This window comes from Bos mutus, chromosome 13 (genome assembly GCF_027580195.1).
Source record: "Bos mutus isolate GX-2022 chromosome 13, NWIPB_WYAK_1.1, whole genome shotgun sequence".
NCBI classification, from domain to species: Eukaryota; Metazoa; Chordata; class Mammalia; order Artiodactyla; family Bovidae; genus Bos; species Bos mutus.
Window position 1 is genome coordinate 3792782 of NC_091629.1, and position 12838 is coordinate 3805619.

Genomic DNA, 12838 nt, shown 5'->3' on the forward strand with positions numbered 1-12838 from the left:
CAGACTTTCAGATAATAATCTGATCCATGGCCAGAGTGGTCAACCATGGTTAATATCCATTCATATATATATTCATCCCTTCTTTTCTTCAAACAGCGACCCTCTTGAATCTTTAAATACTCTTATCAAGCTTTCTTAACCATGATGAACTGTTTGGAGATGTACTAGGATGAATAGATGATCAGGAGAAACCAAAGTAAAAGGGAAAAGCATCTAAATTATCTTCTCAAAATTGGTGGTGCACAAGATTCAGTTAAATATGTGAGTTTCTCAAGAGGAAAGCCCTTCAGTTTGAGCAATGAGGATATTTCATAATGGAAATTTTCCATGTGGGAAAGAAAGGTGTGGTATTGCAAGGGTGTAAGGGTGTGGGCAGGCCTTGTGGGAGTGAGACTGGGCCTCAAAAGTGTTGAGCTTCAAAGCTATACGGCTGCTGCTGATTCACACCCTTCTCTTCACCAGATCATAAAACATTCCTTTAGATGCTGGGAGGAACTAAAGCAATCATTAAGGGTTTCCTAAATACTGTTTTCAACATTAACTGATGTTTCACAGTCTTGGTTTAGATGGAAATTATTCTTGTGCTCAGTGGAGCTCATCACATGACCAGATAGTGTTTCTCTATGGCTTACTGTTGAATATCTTATGAATGAGAAAGGACAGAGAAAAAGAAGTCATTTTGTAATGGAGCGGGTACCTCCATTAAAATGGGCTCATAATGACACATTTGCGTGAAAAGATGAATGAAAAGCTAATGATTATCAGATGCTTTATATGTACCAGGTATCTTGCTATTTGCTCCCTACATTAAGTTCTTGAATGTTTGCAGAAGGTCTAGTAGGTAAATATTTTACTATTTCCAATTTACAGATGGATTAGTAGAGACCCAAGAAAATCAAATTGTGAAGCCCGATAACAAGTATATAGGAAAACTGAGATCTGAATACAGTATGTTGCATTTTAGAATATAACTCTTCACGGGAAAGTTATACTGTTACTCCATCACCAGTTGAGAATCCTCAAAAGTCCCTACATTATTTTCTCACCCTACCCATCTGTTTCCTCATTCCTTTCCCTAGTCCCTGAAAGACTTGATAAAAATGAGACCTAGACTCCAAAAGTGAGTAGAAAGGAATCACTGATGTGTAAGGGTAGCTTCCTGGAGTCACATTGGCTGTCTTCAAGCTCTATGTATGTTTAATGACAAAGACCGTCTGCAGTGGAATTTTTTAAGGTACTGAGGTTACAGTGATCATCTTCTTCTTCTCTGATTACTTTTATACTAGATTCCATTTTATTAAGCCTCCTGTAACAACAGTCCCTTTGGCATCTTCAACTGTATAAACTGAATAAGGAACATACATCTCACAAAGTCAGAAATCCATCTAACCTGTGTACCTCCCCAGACTAGCCTTAAACTCAATGTGGTTTTTCAAAGAACTTGTCTCCTTATCCCCTTGTGTACCAGTGTTTGTCACTGTTTAGTTGCTAAGTCATGTCCTACCCTTTTGTGACCCCACAGACTGTAGCCTACAAGGTTCCTCTGTCCACGGGATTTCCCAGGCAAGAACACTGGAGTGGGTTGCATTTTCTTCTCCAGGAGATTGCCCCAACCCAGGGATGGAACCAATGCCTCCTGCTTTATAGGCAGATTCTTTACCCGCTGAGCCACCAGGGAGGCCCATGAACCAATACAGTATTGATTAAATCAAAATGAATCTAATTACAATACAAAACTTCAACCACATGAGGCCAAGGACCTCTTCTCTGGAAGAGAGATTGACAAGGGTTGCGTTTTAAGACAGGTTTATCTTCTCAGGACACCTAAGTTTCAAGCAATGGTGTGTAAAGTGGGCTTTTCCCTGGAATAATGAAGGTCAAACAGCTCCTGCTTTTTCATCTGGCTTATCACACTTTCATCACACTTATAGGTGTGACATAATGTTGTCCACACCACTCTGCAACACTTTGTGGGTGTCATCATTCCAGCAAAGGAACTGTGTTTAACTCACTCCCAAGCTCATATACTGCTGAAGATTTACTGTCAACTTGATTTATGAACTGCCTTCTCTACACTCTGATATCACCGGAATGCATGACCCTATTTTCTCTCTATTCAGAGTTTTCCTGAACATAAAAATAAGCTGTGTTAGATAAAAATGGATGTGATATTCTCTTTGAGTTGGAAGATGGGTCAACAGTGTAGTGAAGAGAAGGTCATCCAACGAAAAACACTGCAGGGCTGACAGCGAAAGGATTCCTATTCTGAACTGCATCCGTAGCTAGTTGTGCTAACCTTGGATAAGTCATCTAACTTTGGGGTCCTCAGATTCCTCAGATGCCTGACTATCTGTAAACACAGTTAAAGTGTAAATAAAAAAATTATACAAAAACAAGCAGCTCATACAGCTCAATGCCAGAGAAACAAACAACCCAATCAAAAAATGGGGAAAAAAACAGACATTTCTCCCAAGAAGACTTACAGATGCCTAACAAATGCATGAAAAGATACTCAACATTGCTCATTATTAGAGAAAGGCAAATCAAAACTACAAGGAGATATCTCCTCACACCAGTCAGAATGGCCATCATCAAAAAGTCTACAAACAATAAATGCTGGAGAGGGTGTGGAGAAAAAGGAATGTTCTTGCACTGTTGGTGGGATTGTAAATTGATACAGTCACTATGGAAGATGGTATGGAGATTTCTTAAAAAACTAGGAATAAAACCACCGTATAACCCAGCAATCCCACTCCTAGGCATATACCCTGAGGAAACCAAAATTGAAAAAGAGACATGTATCCTATTGTTCATTGCAGCACTATTTATAATAGCTAGAACATGGAAGCAGCCTAGATGTCCATTGAGAGATGAATGGATAAAGAAGTTGTGGTACATATACACAATGGAATATTCAGTTCAGTTCAGTCACTCAGTCGTGTCCAACTCTTTGCGACCCCATGAATCGCAGCACACCAGGCCTCCCTGTCCATCACCAACTCCCAGAGTTCACCCAAACTCATGTGCATCGAGTCAGTGATGCCATCCAGACATCTCATCCTCTGTCGTCCCCGTCTCCTCCTGCCCCCAATCCCTTCCAGCATCAGAGTCTTTTCCAATGAGTCAACTTTTCTCATGAGGTGGCCAAAGTACTGGAGTTTCACCTTCAGCATCAGTCCTTCCAATGAACACCCAGGACTGATCTCCTTTAGGATGGACTGGTTGGATGTCCTTGCAGGTCAAGGGACTCTCAAGAGTCTTCTCCAACACCACAGTTCAAAAGCATCAGTTCTTTGGTGTTCAGCTTTCTTCACAGTCCAACTCTCACATCCATACATGAGCACTGGGAAAACCATAGCCTTGACTAGACGGACCTTTGTTGGCAAAGTAATGTCTCTGCTTTTGAATATGCTATCTAGGTTGGTCATAACTTTCCTTCCAAGGAGTAAGCGTCTTTTAATTTCATGGCTGCAATCACCATATTCAGTGATTTTGGAGCCCCCAAAATAAAGTCTGACACTGTTTCCAGTGTTTCCCATCTATTTGCCATGAAGTGATGGGACCAGATGCCATGATCTTCGTTTTCTGAATGTTGAGCTTTAAGCCAACTTTTTCACTCTCCTCTTTCACTTTCATCAAGAGGCTTTTTAATTCCTCTTCACTTTCTGCCATAAGGGTGGTGTCATCTGCATATCTGAGGTTATTGATATTTCTCCTGGCAATCTTGATTCCAGCTTGTGTTTCTTCCAGTCCAGCGTTTCTCATGATGTACTCTGCATAGAACTTAAATAAGCAGGGTGACAATATACAGCCTTGATGTACTCCTTTTCCTATTTGGAACCAGTCTGTTGTTCCATGTCCAGTTCTAACTGTTGCTTCCTGACCTGCATATAGATTTCTCAAGAGGCAGGCCAGGTGGTCTGGTATTCCCATCTCTTTCAGAATTTTCCACAGTTTATTGTGATACACACAGTCAAAGGCTTATATTACTCAGCCATGAAAAGGAACACCTTTGAGTCAGTTCTGATGAGGTGGATGAAACTAGAACTATTATACAGAGTGAAGTGACTCAGAAAGAGAAAGATAAATATCATATTCTAACACATATATACGGAATCTGGAAAAATGGTACTGAAGAATTTAGGGTAGCATGGAGAAACACATAGAGAATAGACTTATGGACATGGGGAGAGGGGAGGAGAGGGTAAGATGTATGGAAAGAGCAACATGGAAACTTACATTACCATGTGTAAAATAGATGTGTGTGTGTGTTAGCTGCTTAGTTGTGTCCAACTCTTTGCAACCCCATAGACTGTAGCCCACCAGGCCCCTCTGTCCATGAGATTCTCCAAGCAAGAACATTGGAGTGGGCTGCCAGTTCCTTCTCCAAAAGAAACTATAGAAAGAAAGAAAGTGAAGTCGCTCAGTCATGTCCAGATCTTTGCGACCCCATGGACTGTAGCCTACTAGGCTCCTCCATCCATGGAATTTTCCAGGCAGGAGTACTGGAGTGGGTTGCCATTGCCTTCTCCAAAATAGATAGCCAATAGGAATTTGCTCTATGGCTCAGGAAACTCAAACAGGACTCTGTATCAATCTATAAGGGTGGGATGCAGAGGGAAACGGGAGGGAGGTTCCAAAGGGAGGGGATATATGTATACCTATGGCTGAGTCATGTCAAGGTTTAACAGAAAACAACAAAATTCTGTAAAGCAATTATCCTCAAATAAAAAATAAATTAAAAAAAGAAAAAGAAAAAAATTATACAAAAATATAGTGAGATGTGGAGTGTGTATTTTTGTTTCCTTTTCTGGAATATCTCCCACATCCTATAAACACTACTTCCCATCTCTTATTTATCTATTTCCTCTAAATACTTCTGCCTCTGAGCTTATAGCCACTCCAGTTTAAAGATCACTGACATCAAAACAAAAATTCCTTGTAACCTGGAGAGTGTAATTTGAGGTCTCTGAGATGGGTTTTCAAAGAACGACCCATTATTATAAAGTTGGTGTGTATTCTTTAATACATTTAATTCATACCTTTCTATAACCATTATGTAGAACTGTTTATATATTTTAAAAATTGCTTAATTGATATCACATTCTCCATATTATGAAATGTTTGACTACTTAAATTTTATGTTCCCAGGTTTATCTATATTAAGGTATTACCTCAGCTTAATAAATTTAACTATGAAACACAGTTGTATAGCTGTCAATTTTAAAAATAATTTCCTGTCTAATTGGCATGTTAGTTTTATAAACCAGGCTGAAATAAACACCATTACACATGTTTTCTTTTGCACTAGAGTGATTTTCTGCTGAATTTTAGAATCAATGTCAATTTGCAGGGTCAACTGTACTAAATATTGGCAGATTGCTCTGAAATGTGATTATCCTTACTCCCACTCTGACCAGAACTTCCCATGTCCACCCAAAATGTGGTAGTTTCATACTTACTTTTATTGTTTTCCTTTATGATATATACAATCAGATATGTAAAACATATATATTTTAAAATAACTTTTAATTTGTGGATAAGTGACATGCAACTGGAAAGAATAATATAGTGATTCCAATACCCTTTACCCAGTCCCCCCCCATGATAACATCTTGCAAAATTGTAATACAATATTACAACCAAAATATTGACATGGACATGATAAAGATGCAACACATTTCTATCACCACACAAATATCCCATGTTGTGATTTTATAGATACCCTATGGCTCTCCTGTCCTCCTTCTCCTCCTACCCATGGTTATCCTCTGACAACTACTAATCTGTTTTCCATTTCTAGCTTTATCATTTCAATAATGTTATATAAATGAAACCACATACTATGTAACCTTTGCTGCTGCTGCTGCTGCTAAGTTGCTTCAGTCGTGTCCAACTCTGTGTGACCCCAGAGACGGCAGCCCACCAGGCTCCCCCGTCCCTGGGATTGCCATTTCCTTCTCCAATGCATGAAAGTGAAAAGTGAAAGTGAAGTCACTCAGTCGTGTCCGACTCCTTGCGAACCCATGGACTGCAGCCTACCAGGCTCCTCCGTCCATGGGATTTTCCAGGCAAGAGTACTGGAGTGGGTTGCCATTGCCTTCTCCATGTAACCTTTGGGGACTGGCATTTTTTAGTGTAACATAATTCTTTGGAAATCCATCCAAATAGTTGTGTATGTCAATAGATTGTTCCTTGGTGTTGTGGATTTGTATTCCATAATATGAATATACCACCCTGTGTTTAACCATTCAACCGTTTAAGAACATCTGGGTTCCCTCCTCCTAGTTTATATTACATAAAAGCTACTATGAACATTTGTGACTAAAATAAAACACTAGTGAAAACCAAATGCAGCAAAGAATATGGAGAAGCTGGATTGCTCATACATTGCTGGTGGAATTTTAAAACAATATAGCTATCCTGGAAAACTGTTTATTAGTTTCTTAAAAACCAAGCATTCAACTACCATACAGCACAGCAATTATACTCCTGGGCATTTACCCTAAAGAACTCTTGAGTTCACACAAAAACCCCAAAGAAATGAACTCTTGATTTCTATATGCAATTTAGAGTAATAATGATATGAGATTAATATTAACATGCTTACAGCACAAAGTAAGAAATACAAATTTACCTCTCTCTGTCTCTTTCTCAATCTCTCTCTCTCTCCTGCACCTCTTGCACTATCCTAAATTTGATTTAGTCATTTCTCTTGCATTCTTTATAGTTTTAGCATTTTTATAAACAAACAATATATTGTTTAATTAGGTTGTTTTTGAACTGTGTGTAAATGACAGATAACAGTATGAATCCTTTAATATCTGTCTTCTTCTGCTCAACACTGTATTTTAAATGTATTCATGTTGTCAAGTATAGCTTTAGTATATTTATTTTTACTACTCTATGGTATTTCACTTCTAGAATATAAACAATACTTAGCCACTCTACTGTTCACTGGTGTTTGATTCAGGTCTAGTTTATAAAATATATTTTTGGGCTCATCTTTTTCTTGTGTTATTTATCAATGTCATAATGATCCTGAAGAGTTCTTTGTATTGTGGATGATAGTCTCTGAAGATGGCCACAACCAGTGCATCCTTATCTGGTTTCAAATACTGCTGAAGTCATCAAGAGATGGCTATTTTCCCTTTGTTAGTATCTGGACTGGCCTTGTGATGACCTTTGGTCAGCAGCATCCAGTGGAAACAAGATTGTACCTGTCCCAGGTCTAGGTTTCAAGGTGTCTGGCTGCGTCTATGTCCCCGCTTACCCTTATTTTGCTATTATTTTTTGAAAGATAGTTTAGCTGGGTATAGAAATCTGAGCTAAATTTTTATTTCAGGACTTTGAGGATACAATTCCACTATCTTCTGGCTTTACCATTGCTTCAAGAAGTAAGCTACCCTTCGACTGGCATTCTTTGAAGATATTCCCTTTCCTACCCCAACTCCTGGACACAGTTTCACGATGCTGTGACCTGGTGAGAATTTCTTTTATTTACTTAATGTAATGTTTTTAACATGTGTGTATTTTTATTTATGTAATTATTTATGCATGTATGCATATAGGTATGCATGTGTGTACTGGGATTTGTTTGAGTTCTTTAAACTGTGACTTGTTCCTTTCATTTTTTGTAGAAAATTATTAGCTATCATCTAAGAAAACAAATCTTCCTTGATCTCTTAGATATTCCAGCTTAATATGTCAAGAACCTCTTACTTGTTCTCAGTTTTAACTTATTCATTCATCATCTATAAGTTTTATATGAAATGAAGTTCATCTTCTCCAAGATGATCAAATAATTTGAGAAGTGAGGTTTCTTGAGTGCTCTGTTTATCTCCCTAGATTACTCTAATATTTTCACCTGATAATTTACTACTACATGGATTTTAATATTTTAAGAATATTTTTATCTGACATTTGAAATTATTTTCAGTAACACCATTTGTCCAAACAACCTAGTCTGCTGTGTTGTAGAAAACAGAAGGGCACTCATCCATTTTAAAACTTTTATTTACTATATTTTGCATGTCCATATGTTCAATTTCACACTTTTCAAATGTGTTTGGAAAAAATATTTAGGTCTCATTTATGATGTTTTCTTTTCAAATCATTCTTCTTTAATAAATGTTTCTTTAATAAACTAAACAAAATATTTTCATGCATGTTATCATATCAGTATATGACATACTTACAGATCTGATAGCTAGGATTGTTCCTATGGGCACTCATAAATCTTATTCTCATAATTTTTCAGTGGAGCTAATTTCCTAGGAACTTTATCAGTAGAAGTAATTGGAAGCCTAGTTTAAGATAGATTTCAATGGAAAGCCTTCGTGTTTACTTCTCCAAGGTCTTTTGGGATGTTTTCAACCCAGCATGACTAAATTAAATTTTCCCCTTGCTATTTTGTGAGTCATGCAAATACTATGAATTTCATCCACAGCTATAAGTAAAAGCTTATACTTAGCACATTTTAAGGAGGATTTTTTTTTCTTCTCATGTTAGGACAGTAATTGACACATGTAGCTCTTCTCTAATAGGTACATTTTCTCCAGAAAAATGAGTTTCTCTTCCTAAGAGCTAATCACATGTTGCAGCTTCTTTCTTAATAAAGGGGCCTCTGATTTGAACTCTCATGTTGCTCTCAAGCTTTCTCTCCTTTCTCTACATACATGACCCATCAAAACTCAGCCTCAAACCCACCAGAAATGGGCACATCTTTGAAAGCCAAACCCAACCTCCATACTCCCTTACCTCTACAGAATTTCTTTCTCTTCTTATCTCTTATCATTCCTCTTACTTGCTCTTTCTTCAGCATGCTATGAGAAGAGACATTTAATGTATTTTATCTTCACTTTTACATCTGCTATGCTGGAAGGTATTTCTCTACACATCAGTGAGATATATTTTGGAAAATGAAACTCCTCCTTAAAAAATCCCCCTCCTTACTTACCTTCCTTTACACCGCCTGACCTTTCTCAATACTTGTTTTTATATTACATTCATCATACTTACATAGACTCTAATCTCAGTGAATGTTTGGTGAAGTAAATTACTGCTGAACGGTAAAAGTGTCAATTCTTTTTCCAAATGGATAATGTTTTATCAGCAAAAGATTATTACAAAAAATTCTTCTTTGACCAGTTTTTAAGTTTTAACTTTATATCTATATAAAGGTATATTACTCATTTGCAAAACTAACAAGTAAATCATTTTATGAGTTGTACATCTTCTATTATTTTGTGTGTGTTAACATGAAGTCACATATACCTTTAATTTACAAAAATATAAATATACATCTAGCTTCCTTCACTGATTATAATCTTAGTACTCTTCTCCTTATTGGCATAGTTATTAGATTGCATTATGGATTTAAGCAAGAGCTGCTTCCAAAATCTAAATGGGTTTTGGGAAGAATAAACAGTTGAAAACTCAGTGTGATCCATTGAGTTCACATTATTAATCTCAGGTCAAAACCAACATTTGCTAACTGAAGAAGCTTCAGATATAAATAAATATGTGATTTATGCTCAGTCAAGTCCATACGTGGCCAGTTTTATTCTGCTAAGACCTAAATGAGTGTGGAGAGTTCCCAATAAGGTGTCTTCCCAACTACATCAGATAAAATTCTGAGTGGGCGGTGGGTTACTGAAATGTAAGAGCAGATGTATAATGACATACCCTTTTCACTCAGACACATAAAGAACCTGAGCCTGCCTCTACTCCCAGGAGTCAGTGAGGAGCAAGAGAATGTTCTGAAAGTTGTATAAGCTGTGTAACACAGAAAGCATTATTGAGTCTTCACAGAGGTTATTGAGGGCATTAGTCCCAGAAAATGATGAGGATCTTAAGAAGAGACTTGGGGATTACTGCCATATACGCACTTTCCATGGTTATCAAACTGCCCAGTCTCAGCATATTTTAATTCAATATTTACAATCCATAATTTAACTCAAACTAGAGAACATTTTTTGGAGTAATTAGAATTTAAGAATCAAATGTCTCAATATATTCATCTGAAAAGGAAGACTTAGGTGGAATTATCCTATAATAGAAGTTTTCAAATGAGAGTTCGATGAGCCAGGGTGACTTCAGCTGATTATTACATTTTCCCACTCATAGCTGGGATGTAGGTGCTTGGCTAGCCATTTTCTAAAATAAGAAACACATGACTCTTCTCAGATCCACGCAATCATAAGAGTATGAATTCAGTGCTGAACAGAATATTTCAAATTCTTACAATTTGCATTAGCAGGGACACTTTTTGATGACAATCTAATGGGAATTAGTTCAAAATCTGGTTTCTTGTTTTACTAAATCTAATTCTTTCAGACAGATGTGTTTGCCTCTCTTAAATACAAAAAAAAAAGCTTCTCTACGTCAACATCTCTCCTTCAGAAGCAAAAAAAAAAAAAAAAAGCAGGCTTATAAAAACAAGGGTATTTTAAGACAGCCGTACTTGACTTTTCCTGCCTAAGTGAGAATTTCCTGTCGAGAGAGTTGACAAAGTGGGTTGGAGACAGCTTTCCTGTAATTAATTTTCTTTGTGTGTGAATTTAATACTGATGCAAAGGTGTTACTTATTTGACAACCCCAAGGTTTAATGTCTAACCATCCAACAGGAAAGGAAGAACATGACTTCCCAGAATTCCTCATTAATTAGCTTCCGTCCCCACTCCATGGTACTCATCCACTCATTGAAAACTGCTAATTGTTATCAATTGAATGATTTTCAGAATGCAACCAATACCTAGGAATAATATAACTCATTTGACATTGCTTGTTGAACATCTAGGTGACAAGAAATGTTCATATTTATGACTCCAGGCCAGATCTGAACTTCTTATTAAACAGGAAGGTAGTATTAGGTGGTGCAAAGAGCATTGAACTTGAAACAACAATGACTGGATTCTTAGTGTACCTGATTGTGGATAAATTAAATTACCCGAGGGCTGTAAGTCAGAATTTCTTCAATGGCAAAATGCAGATGAAGTCAAAGTCTTTTCTAATGCTAAAGAAAAAAAAAAAAGGAAAAGAAATTATGGATTCCAAGGCACTAGTCAAATGGTATGGTTTTGTGTGATAGAATGAAATTGAAAGCTATGTATTTTGGAGGATCAAGACTATTGTGTTAAATATTTCTCCATGTTCATCTTTAAGAATTGAGGGGGGAAATATAAGCATTAAACTATCAACATCTATTTTTTTTTTTATTTTCTCCTTCTACTCAGTGCTTGGCTTTTATGGTAAAACTGAGATAATTGATAATATGAGGGGTTTTGAATGAATGAATATTAAGTGACTGAAACTCTCAGAAAAGAATTTAAAAGCATTCAAAGGTGTACCACCATGTTATATAAATATATGTTGAATTATACCACCCTATTCACAGTACTGGTGCCACAATATTATTAAGTGAAATTCTGTCTAAAAATTAGGAAAGCATCCTAAGTTTCTTTGTCCACTCCTCTGTTCTTCCTCAAAGACCTTCATTGAAAATCCAGGTACTGTAGACAATGTGTCTAGCGTTGAGGGCCCTCACCAGACCAAGAACCTTGTCATTTCAGCCAACTTCATCCAAACAGCCACTCTAGCTTCAAAATGATTCCAGGAAAATATCAGAATTACATTAATTTTTCTAGATGCTTATCCCTTTGAACCATGGAAATTTATTCTTCCTTCATTTTCCACCTTCCTTTTTAAAGAAGGAAGACAGTAGGTAAAAGGACAGGGGCATAGTTACATCTCTTTCTAACTTCTGAAATCCACAGGACTGTTTCTATGCTAGCTTATTATAGTTGTCATGAAAATGCATTTACTTATCTTTTATGCATGCCTTCCCTGCCCCACCAACTAAAATAAAGTTTGTATTTATTTTACTGGAAATATCCAAAGTGGCCCTGGCTAAGCTTCAAATCTATTTTTCTATATGCTGTGGCTTTAAATTTTGCCGTCTGTACTTAGCGAAAGGAGATAACTGGAGTGAGCTCAACAATAACTGAACTTGGAAAAATGCAAGGGCAACTGACTTCCTAAAAGTCAAATTATGATTTTCATTCAATGAATTGTAAAACCCTTTGATGATGCTAGTAAGGCTTCTTGGACTTATACTGCTTGTATTTTGAAATAATTGCTATGAATTATTTGTTTTACTCAGCGTTTAAACAAACAAAAAAAGTGTATCACTTCTGTTTGCATGCTGTATATGGCACAGAATTTAAGAATTCACCTTTTCATTATAAATATTTCTGAAAAATTATTGTTTCACATTTATGTCAATGACAATACAGTCCTTGGGTGAAGAAGTAGACAAGGAGGCTGTCACCTATGTTTCAGTGAAATGATTTGATATAAATATTCACGATTAAGTTTATCTGCCCAGAAAAGGCCTTGAAAAGTCATCTTCTCCATTTGTCACCTTTACCATGCTTAACATCTTTAATCATTTAAAGTAACTCAGGAAGACATTTTAAAACCATCTTTTCTTTAAAGAATTCAACCAATTCTCTAAGCATTTGTCCAGTTTCTCCTCAAATAATCTTCTTATGTCTAACTTGAACTCTTCCTGGCATTTTTGGACTCATTTCTTGTTATGTAAAAGAGAGTAATCCAAGTTTTAAACCTATTCTTATGCTTTTGAAAATATACACACATATATCTGTCTCCACTCTTTTTAAGAGTTCCAATTATTTAAAAAAGCATGTCTACGTATCTCAAAAAGAATTGCTTAGAAATAACAAACGGTGATGTGTAATCAAAATTTGACCTTTTTTTCAACCTTACATCAGGAGTGTTACTTAGGCAAGTTGCCCCATCCCTCTGGTCCTCAATT